At 43.7% G+C, this 14,026-nt stretch overlaps 1 protein-coding gene across 1 annotated transcript in view; it reads right to left on the bottom strand.

Annotated features, from left to right (window-relative positions):
- Positions 1 to 14,026, bottom strand: part of LOC138582452 (uncharacterized) — a 1,938,885-nt gene that overhangs the window by 772,380 nt on the left and 1,152,479 nt on the right. The gene's annotated exons all lie outside the window — the stretch shown is intronic.

The raw sequence follows: 14,026 nt of genomic DNA, 5'->3' as shown, positions 1-14,026 counted from the left end.
TTCTTGTTGAACTTTAAAAAGGGATCTGAGCCCGGTCAACGGAGACCCTTGAGGAACTTGAGGAGCAACAGATGTCAATGGTATATGGGGCCTCTCGTGTTGATAATGCAAGCGAAGAGGCAAACTGGCTAATGTGGTACTATCCTTGACTCCAGAGAACAAATAAGCCAACGGGTTCAGCACAGCCGGTGAGTTGGAGGAAGCTGATATAAAACCAAATGTGTTAAGCCCAAGGTTGCGAGTAGCAACATTTTAAACATAAGAAGAAAGGATTTGTATGTATGTTTGAACTTTAAAGAAAGCCCAGTTAAGGTTCAGGTAAAGAGGGTTCTGGTGCCACGTGGGCGCTCATTCGAAAAGGCTCAGCCCGGGACCTGTTTTTGAAAGTACAACACCCGGAACAACCTAGGAAAGGGTAGCGTGAGGTGTCACAGTGGTCCTACAAGGGTCATGTCACATCCCTTGTACTATCAAAAGTCTCTGAAACGTTGCTAGAGGAAAGCTGGGGGAAGGGAACCCCACTTTCCACTATTATTGTGAACTGTGATAGTTGGCAAATGGCAACCCGACAGAGGGATGCCGAAAAGAAAGCTGAAGAGAAAGAAGCCCTGCTTTCTGATAAAAATTGAGCAATACATGAACTGTGTAGAAAAGAGGCTGTGGTGAACCCAAACGAGGGAGGACCGTTTTTGCAAGAAAGGATCCGAGCCCGGCAGAGGGAGATCCCAGGGGTGACAAGCAAGCGCCCAAAGATTGCAATAAGGGATCTAAGCCCGGCAGAGGGAGCTCCCAGGCACGAAGAGCAATCGCCCAGATAACATTTTGTTTGTTTGTTACTTCTAATAAGCAAACCTCAAGAGACCTTTGCAGGAAAGACACTTACGGCCTGATTCACAGAGTGTTTTTCAATAGGACTGCACCATTATGAAAGGATTCTGTGAATCAGGTCCAGGGATTGTGATATCGATGAACTGAACTGTGAACCTTGTGCTGTCGAGGCCCAGGAGTGTGCTGTGCTCTAGAGTCCCGCCTTGTCCCGTGCTTCAAAGGTGGGGAAGGGAGACCCAGCCATCCTGACTTATCATTTTGTGAACACTTCTTTCTTTTCTGGTGAACATTAACCCACATATTTTTTAGTTGTAACTAGTAGTAAGGATTGGCAATAGGTTTTTTAGGTTAGGCCCTTTTTATTCGACAAGACGCCACTAGGACTGCCTTATTATTATTTGATGGTTGCAGCTTGCTCCCATCTTAGATTTAGGTTTAGGTTAGGCATTTATCTCACCCATTATAAAGTTCAATAAACACTCTTGAACTGTGATCACTTGTATCTTTACTGTTGCCACCATGAGTTCCTTACTCTCCTGGGCTAAACCCCCATTACTCAATGTCTGATGATCAGAGTTCCTGCTCAGTTTCCAGACCTAAAAAGTCCCAGTAGGTCCTGCAGGAGCCAGAACAGCAAGAGGCAATGGCTTCCCCATAACACTTTAATTACATTTTCACATACGTCGGGAGGAAAGCTCGATTCCTATACGCTGTAAAAGAAGGTAGTGGAAACCTTCATTTTTTAAGGTTCCCTATAATGGGCCACAAAAGAAGGAGTAGTCTTTTTGACAGATTTCACCAGCCAATGATTGGGTGCCATCATTTTTGGAAACACTCTTACGTCCACCCACTGCCTCAAGACAGTATGGCCCATTTCAGGGAGCTCCCGAATTACTTGACACTTCCACCTACAGTGGGGCCCTAATCTGTTATAAATGTGGCAGTTCTCCAAAGCTGCAGTCTTGGGCAGACTGGGATTCCACCAGCATTATGGGCAGTAGGAGACTCCAGCCCAGTAAGAAAACCTTTAAGATAGTCCCCTCCATACACCAATGTGAATGCCTCTATGCCCAGAAGAACTTCCACAAAAAGAAGGATTCTATACCCATTGCTAACATGGTAGTATCACTGGGTATTGAAGTGATGTTCTTTCTCTAACACTTTGTTCTAAATCAGCATTCAAAGAAAGTGTGCCCAAGCCATGGCAAACATTTAAATAACTAATAGTAGTTTGAATTGTATTGTGTTTCTTACCATACTCCACAGTAATGGTGTTAATACTGGAACAGTAGTGTGGAGCAGGAGGTGGGGTTGAAGTGATTTTTTGATCCTCTTTGAATATTCATCAAGTTGAGCTGGAGGAGCCCGAAGGGGTTGAATTGCTACTAGTTAGGTTATTGATCAACCCTTGTACCACCTTTAATCTACTTGTGTTGTATAGACCTCCCCACAATTTGCCTGGCTTCGATGAGCTGTTGTCCTCAATGCTTTATTCTCTCATCAAATCTTCTCGGGAGATTATTATTGTCAGGGACTTCAATCTTTGGTTCAAAGATTTGCATGATCGTTTAGCTTTATCCATTAGTCAACTAGTGGATAACTTGGGTCTTGGACAGGTAATTATGGAGCCTACACATAAGGGAGGCCATATACTTGACTGGCTCTGTACTGCTGATATCCCAGTGGTTCAACCCGAAGTCAAGGATTGTCCCTGGTCTGAGTATTCATTTATTTAATTTGCCCTTCCGTTAAATGATCTTCAACCACAATCTTACCCATCTAGAATGCCTGTGGTTAAACATAGTTTAAGGAAGATTACAGCTTCCACCACTGGGTCTTTTGAGGAACCATAAATTAATCTACCCCTGCATACGCTGTTTATCCTCAGCGCACATCAGTATTGCTCCAGCAAGAAGTATCAAATCTACTATTGTTGAGGCCCCAGTCGGGTCTTGGCATACACAAAGCCTACATTCTCTTAGAGCTAAAAATAAATAAATAAGGCACATATAACTTGGAAAAATTCTGCAGGTATGTCGTATAAACACACTTACAATTTAACAGTGTCTCATTATAAGAAATCCATAGTGCAAGCAAAGAAATAGTACGTTGATGATCGTATCACTCAGGCCAGCTACAAATCTAAAGAACTGTTCAAGATTTCGAAGGAATTGAAAAACATTGATATTATATCTGTAGCATAGATCACAAAGGGTCAAGATTGGTGTACCAGGGTACAGAAGGCCCTTTTCAACAACGTGGCAAACCTAAAAAAGGACATTGCTGCCAAACAATCCTGTTTGTCTGCATCTGTTCATTCTCGTTCTCCTGTCAAATCGACTATGCCCTTTTTTGAGTTCAGGAAGGTTACTGAATTAGAGGTTTTGGGCGTTCTTCAGACTCTCAAACCCACAAATTGTCTGGGGGACTCCTGCCCTGCAAAGTTATAAAAACATGTGCATCATGTCTGGCCCCTGTAATTATGGAATTGGTCAATGCTTCGTTTTTAGCTGGGCATGTTCCAGTATCCATTAAGCAAGGTTGGATAACTCCTTTGCTCAAAAAAACCTCTTTAGATCGTAGCAAAGCAACTCATTATCGTCCTATAACCAATGTACCCTTTCTATTGAAAATCTTTGATACATTTGCATATTTACAACTTCAGGCACATATGGTGGAGCACAATTTTCTTCGCTCCCGACAATCAGGTTTCAGATCTTATCATATTACTGAATCTGCTCTGTTAGATCTAAAGGCAAGCCTATCATCAAATATGGATAATGGACATCTCTCTTTGCTGCTACTTTTGGGTCTTTCAGCACCATTTGATCTTGTTGATTTTAATGTCCTTTTTCATAGAGTTCAATCTGAGACATTTTTATCTACATCAGCGGATTTGATCTTTTTTATCTGACAGATCGGCTTGAGTTTTTAGTAATGATGCAAAAGCTACACCATGTGAACTCATGTATGGGGTTCTACAGGGCTCTTGCCTTTCACCCACCCTTCTTTAATCTTTTTATGAAACCCCTATTTGAGAGGTTGGATGGTAAAGATATTTTATATCCGAATTATGCCAACGACACTCAGATTTTACTACAGGTGACGGATGTGGTAGACATTGAAAGGATCAATACAATCTTTAATTGTATTCAGGGATGGATGGCTGATAGTGGAGTAGGGCTCAATGAGGCTAAGACCCAGCAGAGCTCTATGCCTTTCCCTTGATACACATTTCTTCGGTCATCCTAACCAATGAACCTCATTTGGAGAATATCTTTTCATATTTCATTTTGCAATGACAGTGTACATTGACACAATTATCGTGTAGAGAAGTTGTGTTTACAACATTATCACTGGTTATCCCCTCAGTTTTGCACATTCAGCAACTTCTGCAGTGTGGACGAGTCCATCAAACCACACTGATATAAATCGCATTGGGGGCCCTGCACACTGAGTGCTAGATATTTACGATCCTATGAACTTCAAAAAGGACTCCTCCAGAACCTCTCTAATTAACTCTCCCATCCTCAACCCCCTTCAAACTTTCAATCTTATACCACCTTTACACTGCATGCACATGCACTCTGCAGCCACTGCTAGCACCACCACATTAAATTCTGCACAGCCACTTGGAGCTAGATGCACGGATTATAAACCCTCTCACACTCTTCGGTCCTCCCCTCAGACCAACAGCTCCCTGATGGTCCAAGTCCTGTGGACTAATACAGCATGCTCCTTTCAACAAATGGATGTTATATGCACAATATTTTTTTCAAGCTTACATTTACAGTGATAATGTAAATCGGACCACATTTAGTCACGTTTACCCAACAACGTGCGAAGTTCTCTACTGAGATTAGATAAACGTTAATCAGTTTATTTCTCTCGAGTGATCTCCAATCATGGTTTACATCTCCGCACCATACCAGAGGAGAATATTCATTAGCAGATGAGTCCGACCCTGCCCAAAAATTAACAAATAAAGACTTGTATTTGACTATTTTATGACTGTTGGTCCAGGCACTTTTGCCTAATCAGTAGTTTCAGAACTTTCTATGGGCCAATTCAATCTCCCTGATTTCAACCCCTTTTTCAGTACTAGAGCAGTCAGCTGTTGGCGTTTCCTAATATTTGACTCTCTCTCTGATCTGTGTCTGCTTTACCATCCCATAAGGGCTGCCCTGTATTTTCTAATTCAAATCTTTACATATGTGAACTTTTCTGACAAAGCTGCTGTTCACTGTTATAGTTTGTACAGCCTAAATCTGTGAGCTATCTCCTCCTATGTTTCACTCATAACACACCATCTGTTCTTTTAACAGTCTCCTTGGACTCAACGTCAATGTATGACTTGTGGCCGCATTCTTGCAGTACAAATTGGGCTTAAATCATAATTAAGCACTCACAGGCTACTCTTAGCCTGCTTTCAATTCCACATGACATGTACAAAAACTGTTTAAATAAAAAATGTCATCCAATCTCATCCTGTTCAAAAGAAGTATTAAACAGCAGGTCTGCAAACAAATACTAATACATTCGACATCTTACAGTCATCAAACATTCCCAGATTTGGCTCTGCATTGTTGACAGGTGGATCTCTAGAGCCTTCTGTTTTGAAAAATGCTTTCATCATAACTCATCAGGACATGATTGGTAGCAGAGGAGAATGGGGAGGCCTCATTGTCAACCAAGACCTCACCTACAAGTTACAAAATTGAATTCACAGGTTTTAAATGAAAATCAATACCAACATCTTGCTCACCAGTGCTGCAGTCTATAAATTAATGGTCCCAAACGATGTTTTTCTTGCCAAATACAGTTGTAAGCATCTTCTTTTCTTTTAATAGCTAATAAAAACCTCATTCTTGGAGAATTAAAATGTTGCCAGGTGCTCCATCACACTGCTACCAAATCTAAAGCTCTTCTTAATTACATGCAACTCTTGACTAAAGTCAATATTGTTAATACACCTATCTATGCAGGATGGCTCGCTCTGGCCGTTGCCCACTCTATCAAATAGCACCTGTTTTGCGCTTAGCAAAATAATAGTTTTCAGGTGTGATAGTTTTGCTGTACCATTCCAAATTTCAACTATTGCTCCCATGAAGTAATTGACTCCCACAAGCGATTCCCTCCTTTTTCACATACCAGCAGCCTAACGTATCGCAACAGTACTTTCACCATCACTCCATATACAAGTGATGAAAGTCCATGGGCCTCATTACAGGTCGGGCGGTCCGGAATTAACAGTGGCGGTAAACCCGCCGCCATTGTTAATTCCGGACTGCCCAATCCCGACTCGTGCAGGCGGACGTGGAAACACCAGCACCATTACGAGATGCTGCCGGTGTTTCCACTTCCCCATTCCCATTGAGTCCTACGGGACTCAATGGGAATGGGGATTAACACCATTCCGCCTCCGTGACTCCCGGGACACCGGGGCTGTAATGTCCTGGTATTTCCAGGAGTCACGGAGGCGGAATGGTAATACGAGTCTGTCGGTAACCAGGCGGTTTTACCACCACGGTTACCGCCAGACTCGTAATGAGGCCCCCTGTGTCCTTAGTGGTTCTTTGTGGGCATGGTGTTATTACAATTATGTAGTGCCGTCGAAACAGGTGCCCCAATGTAATCTGTCAATGGCAAATCCATAAAAAACAATCCAAACCATGGTTCACTAATTATCTCCAAATTAAATGCATTCAAAGGAAGGTGGAGGAAATCTAAGACACACTTTAATGAGACATCCTGATCAGATCCTACTAACAAAAGTCATAGTACCAAAATAAACGGTCAGTCAAGCTGTTTACAGTCATGAAGGACAGCAGCTTATTAACACCCATGCAGTGACTTGTGTTCGCAGGTTTGAATCACAGGAAGGCAGACTCAGACTGTAATCCATATACGCTTGTATGGAATGGATTAAAGTGCTTTGAGTTTGTGGTGTTTGCTATATAAAGAATCATTATTGTCATTATCATAATTCTGCAGATAAACCCACAACGCCTGCAATCATGGCCAACATTCGGTAAAATCCTTCTTCCATTTCTGTATAACTTTGCTACACCAGCTAAAAAAAACCCTGCATTCACACCAATGCCCAACACAGTCCTAAAAAGAGCATCACACCACCCAAGACTCCCGCCTCCCAATTAGATGTATGACTTGGTGTCAAGCTCCAGGGTAGCAGCAAAGCTCAGCATTTGGAACAGGTGTGTCTGGAGCAGGGGGGTTGGGTCTGGGGGAATACATGGGGGGTTGGGGTTGTGCTTAGGCAGGCTGTGTGGGATGAAAGCGGGTCTGTCACAAAATGTTGCCAGCTCTTGGGTGTTTCAAGCCCTGTGTTAGGTTCCCAAGTTGTGCTGGGCTTATCTCTGGTCCCATATACCCATGTCTCTCAGCACCCACTCTGACCCCTGACCTGGGGCATGCACATTTTGCGTTGCTGTTACAATACTTTTCCTCTGGTATGCTACGCTATGCTACAGTTGCTACGTGGCTGAACTGCATTACCTAATGCCATCATTACTATGCACTGTTTCAAAATGCTGTGACTTCTATGTTAACATAACACTCACAACACTATGTTATGTTATGTTACGCCTCGACATGTTTAGCTGCCTATATGTTAGGCATTGCTGGTTTCTTCCGATCTATGGGGGCCATTACGAGTTTGGAGGCAGCCATGGCGCTATTAGCACCATGGCTGCCTCCAAACTCGTGTCTGGGTTCTCTGAATGGGGACTTACCGGGTCATTCCAACCTTGGACGACCCGGTAAATCCCCATTCAGAAAACCATTTCCCATTCCCATTCGAGCCCCCTATGTGTTTTGTTCCCAAATGCATCTTTGCCCAAAATGTTAATATTGATTGCGCCTTCTGATGTTCACCTTTCTTTTTCTTTTAGGGCCGTTTTCCCACCACACACACTTATTGAACTTCCATTTTCTCTTGCATGCATATTAGAGATTTACGTAACCTTCTAACACTGTTGTGCTTTCCAATTTTATATTTGGCGTTTACAATTTCGATCTTGTAGCCGAATGATTGCATGTTTTGATTTTAAGGGAGTTTTGCTCCTTTTCGTTTTTATTTATGTATTTATCCATCCTCCTTCAATTTTTTGGGCCTCATAATGCCAGTTTTGATATGCTATCTGGTTATGTTGTGCTATGTCAGGTTAGATTGTTTCACATTAATGTCATGGTGCTTTGTGCAAACCCGCCAACGGATTTGAATCAACCAGAAGGTAACATGTAACACTCCAAAAAACAAGCAAATAAATGATACACATAAGTGGCACTCAGTTCATAAAAAAGGACCATGACTCCCAAAGTCGACATGCAAATGGAAAATGGTCAACAGACTCTACACTCTTCCTGTGCTTAGATCTCCATGATATCTTCTTTTGAAAAGGCAAGACAACTACAGTCCAGGCCGAGAAGCCTAGACGATGCTAGATTTTGCAAAATAACTCCCAGAAACCCCCAACCTCAGCCCAAGAGCAATTCTGCCTCTCACACCATTATGACTATCCCAAGGCCAACAGGAAAAGACACAGCTATTTAAACCCAAATCATATCTCCCTTCTTACGTACACATAAACGCAAAAACAACATCTCCCTTCCACAACAGAAATACAAACGCAGTCATATAATAATGCTCATTGAAACGCACACATTCAAACGAGGATCCAACACATGCAACACACATACACCAACCATACTGAACCCAAACGCAACCGGAAACCACCCTGGTTACTCAGGCGGTCATGCAGCAGGGAAGCCAAGGGCGTCTCACTGAACAAATACAAAACAGAACCCAAGAATGCCCGTCTAGGAAGCTCTACGCTCCAGGAAATTACACATAGCACAGAGGGGTGACCCACTTGCTCTAAAGGTGCAACACAAGGGTTGTTTGCCTAGGAAGCATTTAACTCAGCCACTAACTTAAATCTGAACTCTGCAGAAGATGCCAAAACACCACAGCACTGGACTGCCTGATATAATTTTCATGCCACCAGACACACTCTGCACCACTAGATGCCCCCATTTGTGCCACCAGGCTCATGCGGCGCCAAAAGACTCACATACTAGTTGCAGCGCACATGCACGGCAACTGGGCGTATGGTATATTCTGAAGCAGTACAAAGAAGAACATGATGTTCAATCTTTAAGTTTAGAAACATAATTCCAGGTTCTACAATCTACAGCTCTACTTGAGTCTTTGTACAAGCCTTTACCTAATCTATGCCCACATTCTGAACATACACCTATGGCCAAAACTATTCCTTTTCCCCAACGAACTTCAAGGAAAATTCAAATTACAGACCAAATTGATGCTGTGCTTGGACACTCCTACAAGGCTGCAACATTAAGCGTGGGGACCTGACCCAAAAAAAAAATACAATGGCCTCAAACATCTAGGGTGGGGCACAGAGAACCTACACCAACCGGCAGATGTTGCGATTATGGAAAAAGCTGTTTTTTCATATCCCAAAGTTTGCTGATGCAAGAGTCGGTCAGGCATGTGCTAGTCTTTTACAAAACATTTTTAGACCAGTGCTCTCTGTCTGTTGGTGGTGGTACCAACCGGGCCAGCCCGGTCAGGCCAAACCAGGTGTGAGAGCCATCATTGGGCCTCCTGGCGGTAAATATGCCAGGATACGGCCAACTGTATTACTGTTACCGGCACTCGGCCTGGCGGTATTACCGCCAGATTATGAGTGCCAGCAACGGTTGCACATCTCAATGCCAGGGAGTCCTATTGGACTGGTACCGGCGCCGGTAATACCAGTGATTTTTGCCATTAAGGCGCCTACTTATCTCCAGCTCTTAGCTGTAGGTAACTCACGTGCCCCGACGTAAAACTTGTAGTTGACCGATGCGTTAACGTGCAGGTATACTTTAATATCGGCACATAACCGCACCAGCCAACTTATAATGAGCCCCATTGACAGGCCAGAGGTCGAGGAGAGAGTGGCTGGAGTAATATTGGCTGAGGTGTGAGAGCGGCAAGGGACTTGGCGATGACTAGGTGAGCAGCTGAGGTTAAGTAGCTCTCTGGCCAAGCGTGGGGGTGGCCTCTCCTCCTGGACAATCACATCCTGTCATCCCAGTGGGGAGGTGAAGGGGGGGGTGGTCATCCTGACTCTTTTGCTGTTTCCCGGTAGTAAAGGCCCAATGGGTCCGGCGAAGTAGACAAAATGTGCCTCTGGACAATGAGGAGTTGGATCGAGCTGGCGGTACTGCCTGGCTAAGGTGGCTTTTCACCACATAAAGGCATCTTTATAGAGAACACACACACAGCGAAAGCCGTTGGCCACCCCTCCACAAGACGGTCTGTGGCGGGACCCACCTTAAATCTTGGGGCTCAGTGGCTGTGGGCCCTGATTGTTGATGAAGATTATCAATCTGCAATAAGTGCCCTGAAGGTTGGATGAGTGGTGTGAGTAAGGACAGCTGTTGGATTGCAGCAGGGCCTGACTGGGTTGGACGCTAGACTGGGCTATTGCCTGAGCAGTATGTGAGGCACTGAGTGGGAAGGATCGAGGTGGAATTTCTTGATCCTTGTCTTATGTGATACTCTTTTGTGCAGCAGCTTGCTGGTCTGATGGAATAGCCAGAGCAGAGACCAGGTAGTACATGTGGCAGCATTGTCAGCTTGACTCCTTCCCGATGCCCTCATGTCTCTTTTGGCTGCCAGGATGGCAAATTGGATACAAGTCAGCAAAAACTGTCACTTGGATCCAATCACAATACTATGCGATCCGGAGAGGCTGCTTTGGCATTCCAGGTGTCACAGATTCAGATGTGAATGTCATGTGTATGGAAATGAAAGCTCAACCAGCATGGAAAATCTCTAGACAGTGACAAAAGATGTGGCAGAAATTAAGGTGAGCATGGCCAAGAATGAGGAATTGGAAGGGAGTTCCAAAAGAAATAACCTCAGAATCATGGGTATAGCCCAAACTACTGCAATGCAAAGCATCACTTCTTTTGTGGTGGGGATGATGATAAGGAATATATTTAGCACTGATGCTTTTTCCCCAATTTTCATTGTGGAAAAAGGGTCATCACGCAATGGCACAAACGCCTGTTCTGGCACTTCGCGCAGGGTGCTTATTGCTAACCTTCTCAATAACAAGGACAGAGACAATATTCAACTATTAAAATTAAGGTTCCAGGACTCTGCTGTGACTTTCCCAACACAGTTCAGCCGGAGTACAAGCCCTTCAAGGGGGTGAAGCAGCAGTTGCGAAAGATACATTTGAAGTACTCTATGATGTACCCCGCCAAGCTCAGGGTGATTCAAGGCAGGAAAACAAACTTCTTCACCACCCCCCTCTCATGCTGAGCATTTCTCGAGGGTCTGTCCCAGGGATTGCCAAGGCAGGGAAGGTTTACCAGTACTGATTGAGGTAATGAGGATGGAAATGATTAAGCGCAATAATGGTGTAATGCTATGGTTGGGGAGGAGGCTCCCTGTGGAATTTTCATGAGTTGTTATGATATTATGTTTTCGTCGGCAACACAGTTACAGCAGTGGGGTGGACTCTGCGAGGGGTCAGTAATGAGAGGCGAACACAAAGTTGTAATATTCTCAACATTAGCCATGTTTGTTAAAGTAAAATGGGTTTGGAAAAAGGCCCATTTTGCCCTTAGCAAAGGAAAATGTCCCTACCTATAAAACTAAAACTAAAGTAAGGTGACCTTTCATCCAAAATACATCCGACCCTCACACTAATATACAAAATCAAGAAGTACAATAGAATTTCTGTTTTCACTTCAACCAAATTATGCAAAACCATATACATACACAATTTTAACAAAACAATCTTTGTTTTAAGGGTTTAGCTTGCCCGCCCCTCAACAGGGTAAGGAAAAAATATTTTAAATACTATGTTTCACCAAAGTTCCGTTAAAGATAATGAAAATGTCTCTTTTATTGGTGTTCTCCTTAAGACGGCAAAGCAAATGTTCTTTCTATAATACAAGTTGGCATATACTGAAAGAAAGTCTTTTGTGGTCTTTAGGATGGCACAACAAAATGTTTCTTTTCAACAGAAAGAAATGAAATAATAAAGGTCCTTCAATGCTGGTTAGAATTTGATAAGAAATAGTCTTTTATAATTTTCAGGATGGCAAAGCAAAATGTTCACTTTCAACATAAGGCTTGATATACTAAAGTGTCTTTTCAACAAAACATTGGATTTCCTTGTGTACTCCCCTGCCAGAAACTCCTCTATTGAAATATCCACTTTCAACAAAGGTGTGATAAGAGAAAATTCCTTTTCAACAAATCATTGTATTTCCTGGTATACTCTCCTGCCAGGAACGCCTTAATTTAATAGATTTCCTGGTTTACTCTCCTGCAAGGAATATCTCCCTCTTGGCTACCAAACCTTGTGAGCTATTAGGTAGAAATGCATGCCTCGGCTTGCACTGCATGTGACATGCTCACCGATTCGGCAAACAGCCCTTGGTGCTTAAAAGAAACGAGCGCATCGGCACGAGAACTTCACCACCGACATACTTATTTGATCCACAAGTCTTCCACAAACGTGTGAGAATAATTCCCCCTATTCCTCACTTGCAACCTTATCAACTGACTCAGTCTCTCAATGCCCAAGTATGGCCCCCGCCAGTCTAAATCACCTAGCCCTTGGCCCAAAACACCTGCCACCTGTCACATTGCTCAGAAACATCAACTGCATTCAACGCTAGGAAATTCAGTTCCAGGATCCCAGCATCTGCGTCCACTAGCAAAGCCTGCACTCCAACGTTTGAAAATACCTCTGACAATCTGAACCATCCCTAGAGCTTCAAGGTATGTGTCTCCACTAAGGCACTAAACACAAGTGCCCTTACACAGGCATCTGCCTATACTAACACTGCAAATGCCTCCAACACCCTGGTTAGTATTATTGTACCAATCAAACTGAGCAAAAACGCTTATGCCACTGTTTGTTCACCGCCCACATATGCCACTGAACAGAGACCTGTCTACCTCCCTACCGAATAAGTAATTAGTACCTTCGACGTAAACAACATGGCTAGCAATCCTGCAAGTACTCATACTATCACCCACATAGCAATTGTGATCAAACCTGACATCACCACAAGCTCACCTCTAAGACTTCTTTAAATGAACCTCCTGATTGTGGACTCAAAACAAATAATAATGCCACTGCCAATGCATGCGCTGCTTGCACACTTGAAATAGGAAATATTGCCACTGCAAATGTGTCTGCTGCTTGTGCACCTGAAATAAGCAATAAAGCCACTGCAAATGTATCTGTAGCTTGCATACCTGTGATAAGCTATAATGTCAATCCAAATGCATCTGCTGTCTGCGTGCGTGTAATGATACCATCCTACAACACTGCAGAAAAGGCTACTAGGATCTCAACCATCGCCAATTAAACTAGCACCCTAACCAGAGTAGATGACGCACCGCGATAGACACAGAACTGACTTCCTTAGACATGAGCAGTGCTGTCAGCACCTCTACTAATGTAAATGCCCCAAAGAGCCCCACTAACATAATCACAATTACCAAGAAATTGTCCACTAGAGCCTAGAAACACTGCCTGTGCTCAAAGGTGCCCTTATCAATGCCAGATCGCTTCTGGCCCATACCTTCGACATCGCCGATTTTATGACCTTGACCTACTAGCCGTCACAGAAACACGGCTACATGATGCAGCAGGCTCTTCCCTATCCCTCACCATCCCTGAAAACTTTGCCATCTTTATGAAAGGTAGAACTAACGCCAGGGGCCGGGAAGGGCATCATCGCTAAAAAACACATGATCTATTAGAGATACAAATACATACGTCTTTAAATCAGGGGAACTTCTGTCAATTAAACTGACCCTGTCCCACACAGCTACCTTAACACTGCATCTCATTTATAGACCACCAGGTCCAGAAACTTCATTCGAAGAAGACATTTCACAGCTCCTCTCATTGGACACCAAATCTTCATCTAGAATTGCCCTGATGGGTGATGTATGGAGGAGGTGTGGCCTAGCAACGCTTGAGGCCACACCTCCTGCCGCACTCACATCCAGACTGCTGGTGAATTCCGGCTAAGTCGGCCCTGGCTGTCTTTGCCTGTCCACGGTGAGGATGCGTTACATCCTGCTACTATTTTAGCCTGACTCAACACCACTTCCCCAGCACACCCAAGT

The sequence above is a fragment of the Ambystoma mexicanum genome, chromosome 1p, assembly GCF_040938575.1.
Source record: "Ambystoma mexicanum isolate Mex_15411 chromosome 1p, UKY_AmexF1_1, whole genome shotgun sequence".
Taxonomy (NCBI): domain Eukaryota; kingdom Metazoa; phylum Chordata; class Amphibia; order Caudata; family Ambystomatidae; genus Ambystoma; species Ambystoma mexicanum.
This window is presented reverse-complemented; position numbering and strand designations above follow the sequence as displayed.